The 4,800-nt window shown below is 32.6% G+C and overlaps 2 non-coding genes across 2 annotated transcripts; both read left to right on the forward strand.

Annotated features, from left to right (window-relative positions):
* The first annotated feature begins 3,200 nt into the window (after window positions 1-3,200).
* On the forward strand, window positions 3,201-3,274 carry TRNAP-UGG. The gene has a single exon. It is a non-coding gene; the product is annotated as a tRNA-Pro (tRNA).
* A 139-nt stretch (window positions 3,275-3,413) lies between these two features.
* On the forward strand, window positions 3,414-3,487 carry TRNAW-CCA. The gene has a single exon. It is a non-coding gene; the product is annotated as a tRNA-Trp (tRNA).
* The last annotated feature ends 1,313 nt before the right edge of the window (window positions 3,488-4,800 follow it).

The following is a 4,800-nucleotide window of genomic DNA, read 5'->3' on the forward strand; positions in this document are numbered from 1 at the left end:
AAGACAGCCAATACGAAATGCTAGAAAAACGGCTGCGCTTAAAGGATGCCCTCAGCGTCGAGGAACATGTGCTAGGGTGTATGTGCGACTCGTTCAGATCATGACTTCAAACAAATATAAAAAAAATTTGAAGTATCCCTGATTAGTACCAATGAATAGGATATAGCTTCTCTATCCTAGATTTCTATGGTATATGGAATTTCTGGTTTCCTTTGGTGCAAATCGAATTATCTAAATTTGGAAATAAGAAGCAATTCTCCCATTGGTAGCAAATGGTTATCCATTAAGCGGAGGAAATAGTAATAAAAAGAAAAAGGCTTATGCTCTTTTATCTTATAAAGAACGGACTAACAGGGTCAGCTACTTAGCCAACTTTCATAATTAAATACCGTCACTGTATGGATAACTCTTATTGTGAAAAGAGCTATTTACTCTATAATGGATAGGTAGAGCCAAAGAATGTGAACTATACAAGTTCGTAATACTTTTTGATGAAAGAAAGGGCTCCGGTGTATAGAGAGGGCCTCACCGTTTAAAAGGGAACCATAGAAACGATGGAACCCACTATTTTTTTTAGTATTATTTAGAATGAATTTGTTATTTCGTATAGAAATAACTGAACGGAGTGGAATAAAAAATCGTGGTTGGGAAGGTTACTATAGCAAAAGCCATTGGAATTAATATTTTATATATCGGAATAATTAGTTTTGTTATTAATGAGAAAAAGGGTGGCTAAAAGAAGAGAAATCATTAGTTATTCATTAAGGTTAATTTGATTCAATGACCAGAGTTCCGCGAGGATATATAGCCCGGAGACGACGAACAAAAATGCGTTCATTTGCCTCAAACTTTAGAGGGGCTCATTTAAGACTTAATCGAATGATTACCCAACAAGTAAAAAGAGCTTTTGTTTCCTCTCATCGAGATAGAGGTAGGCAAAAGAGGGATTTTCGTCGTTTGTGGATCACTCGGATAAACGCAGCAACGCGGGTATATAAAGTATTCGATAGTTATAGTAAATTAATACACAACCTGTACAAGAAGAAATTGATTCTTAATCGTAAAATGCTTGCACAAGTAGCTGTATCAAATCCAAATAATCTTTACACGATTTCCAATAAAATAAAGATCATCAATTAAAGGTATAAATAAAGTAATATACTGGAATAATAAAAGATGAATTCCCGGAGAGGGAACTCCGGGAAGATACAATAAATTAAGATTAAGTGGTAGGAATCGACGAGCTGGATTACTTTCTTTATAATATATATAGGTCTGGCCCTTGCGAATTCGAATAAAACATCAACAATCGGAACTTAAGTTCCGGTTGTTGTTTCTTAAATTTTGGTTGTAGTTTCTTAAGTTTCGATTGGAATTGTACTTTTGCGTTAATTGAGGAATATGTCTATTTTTTCTGGGTCTAGAACCTGTAATTATTGAAATTGACTGGGCTTGAAATTGTTTTTCGTTCTCATAGTTACGAAACGGTAAAAAAGATAAAATACGAGCCTGTTTTATAGCAAGAGTAATTAATCGTTGTTGTTTCAAGGTTAATCTATTTATTCGTCTCGATAATATTTTTCCTTGTTCACTAATAAATCTATTAATTAAACTCATGTTTCTATAATCAATTCGATCTCCCGGGCCAATCCGGGGACGCCTACGAAAAGGTTGTTTAGATTTACGAAAAGGTTGTTTGAATTTACGAAAAGTTTGCTTGGATTTACGAAAGGGTTGCTTGGATTTATTAAAAGTTTGCTTGGATTTACTAAAGGGTTGCTTAGATTTAAGAAAAGGTTGTTTAGATGTATACATGATTTATTCCTTATTTAATTTAAAATTGGAAAATGCACTTCTTTATTTTATTAATTTAGGATCCAGAAGAAGTAGTTTTTCTTTGATCCATATCTTATTTGATTCATATTTATAGTATATGAATACCCTCTATACATATGAAATAATATCGACCGGAAATCAGATGAGTTGATTTGTATTTTGTATTCTATACTATGTTTTATTTATATATAAAATATGAAGTTCTTACTCTTTCTGTTGTTTGGAAAGATCGAATACACGATGTTCCTATTTCTTTATTTCGTGATGAGTCGTATGCTTGCGACAATAACGACAAAATTTTTTGAATTCTAATTGTCCGGGTGTATTGTGGCGATTCTTTTGAGTACTATATCTAGAAATCCCCGTCGATTCCTCATTGGCACCTTTTCGAACACAACTGATGCATTCCAAAATAACTCTGATTCTAACATCTTTTCCCTTGGCCATGAACCTCCTTTTCCTTTTGGATTGACTTAATTTAATTCTTCTACTTATTCTTTTATTCTTCTATTTTGAATCCGAAGAAGAAGAATAAAATTCATTAGAATAATTTTTTTTTATTCTTAAATTAAGTAATAAAAAATAGAGAAATAATTAAAGAATACAATCCTTGTCGAATTAGCAAAGATTTTGGTTCGAAATCCTTTCATTTAATTAGTCAGCCCCGCCTTTTTCTATGCTCTGATTTCTGAGGCCTGATTTAGCTTGGGTACCCCTTTAAATTGAATTTCTATTTTTAAAAATAGGGTTTACCAAATTTTTAATGACTCTGAGGTTCAACCCAATCCATCTTTTCTTTCTTTTTCCTTCCGATACTAAAAAAAGATTGAAAAGGATAAGATAAAATTTTGTCATATCACGAAGAAATCTATCCCTCCCATAGCAATAACTAGAATTAAAAAAAAGGGAATGACAAAGCATCCGGGAATAAACGATTAATTTCTATCAATAAACCTGCTAAAGCACCAAACCATAGAGTACTTAGCACGGGTGCTACAGAGAGATATGTTTTTATATCCCGCATTGAAAATCCTCCTTCCTTGTTGGAATACATATATGATCATAAACTTATGCTATATATAAACTGAACCATAATCGACGAAATTTTCCGAAATTGTCCTATCCCTAAAAAATAAAAAGATGACCCCTTCTTCCTATATATTATCAAGGAAAAGTAATCTTTCTTTTATAGGCGAAATTCTATTGGATTTTAGCTGTATATAATTCCTTAATTATATGAGACCAAAAAGAAGAAATGACACGAGGGTTCTATATATAGATAGAGAAAGAATAAGAAAATTATGATGTGGAAAAGAAGACAGGAATTGTGTACAATGGCATTGCACAACAATTTAATTTGGAAAAGGGATGTAGCGCAGCTTGGTAGCGCGTTTGTTTTGGGTACAAAATGTCACAGGTTCAAATCCTGTCATCCCTACCTATTACTTCTTTCTTCTTTATAGGCAGTAGCAACGAGATCAATTAAAGTAAAGTGGGTATAACTGGAATTTGTGGAGACTATACGTACGTGAGATACATTAGGAATAGAAAAAGATTTTCTTTTTGAATGAATGAAAGCGCTCTTAGTTCAGTTCGGTAGAACGCGGGTCTCCAAAACCCGATGTCGTAGGTTCAAATCCTACAGAGCGTGATTCCATCTATCTTATGTCGAAGCAGAGTAAAATAATTTAACAAAATTGAATTGTAACTCCAATTTGACCTCCTCCAGACCAGAGAGGAGGTCAATAAAAAAAAAAAAATGACTCAATCAAAGATCCAACTGATCCCCACGCCTGTATTGCAAATACGCAGTCACGAATAATCCCGCTAAAGTAATAGGAATTAGGCCTAAGACGATTCCAAATAGAAAAACTTCAATCATTTCGATTTGTTCGGGGGGATAAAAAAAGAGGTACGATCTATCCCTAAATAGTACTCTAAATTATCCACGAATCTCAATGACCAAGAAAAGAATTCCTAATTAGTCTGGAAAAGAGTCGTAGAATATCAGGAATCCCAAAGAAAGATTTTGCTTTTCTGAATTATTATTATTCAGTCAATTCAAATAAGACGTATCTTGTTCAAGCCAATAAATAGAGCTGGGGTTATAGTTAAAGCAGCCAGTAGAAAACCGAAATAACTAGTTAAAGTAAGCATGAAAGAGTTAAATTCCATTTATTTTTTTTTACTACACTACATATGTTGGTAAAGCATTTACCTAAGTTATGGAAAATTCATAATTCATCAGTTATTTTAGATAATACTAAAAAACAAGATAGAGTGAGATACAGAAGTGTAAAAGAAAGTGGATTCATCAGATGATACATGAGTCCCTAATTTCGAATCAAGAGATTTGTTATGGAATTTTTCAATTGAGTAAAGTAATAATATTAAGAACTAGATCATATAACCCCATTGAATGAAAAAATGAAATTGGATTTTCAGGGAAATTTCGGAATAAGAGATAAATAAACAATTGAATTTGAAAAAAAAACTTCTTTCTATTTTGGATAATTTCTTTTTCAATAGGACCCTCTTTTTGGACTGAACGATCGAATATTCCCCTATTCCTTCTTATTTTAATTTTAACTGATTGTATTCTATATGGAATAAGAGGAGAAGAAAAGCATTCCACGACCTCCCGAGGGTCTGTTAAAAAAAAAAGAAAGCTCTTCCTTGAATTTACTTTATTTTTATTCCTTTTTCGAACTCCAACCAAAGTAGATTCGAAGACGAGTCACTTCAATTATCCTTTTAAGTTCTATTCTATCTTCTGTCTTTCCCTATTTCATCTCGTAAAGTTCCACGCTCGCAGTTTGGTCAAGAAAGTTAGACCTAATCCAACAAACAAGACAAGGATTAATTACGAATTATGAAAGGATAAATTTCACATATATATACTTGTCCTTGTATTGTGTCAGTATGAGAATATCCTTCCTAAATTATTTATCCAAACCTATTGAT

Source organism: Hordeum vulgare, unplaced genomic scaffold, assembly GCF_904849725.1.
Source record: "Hordeum vulgare subsp. vulgare unplaced genomic scaffold, MorexV3_pseudomolecules_assembly, whole genome shotgun sequence".
In the NCBI taxonomy this organism is placed as follows: Eukaryota; Viridiplantae; Streptophyta; class Magnoliopsida; order Poales; family Poaceae; genus Hordeum; species Hordeum vulgare.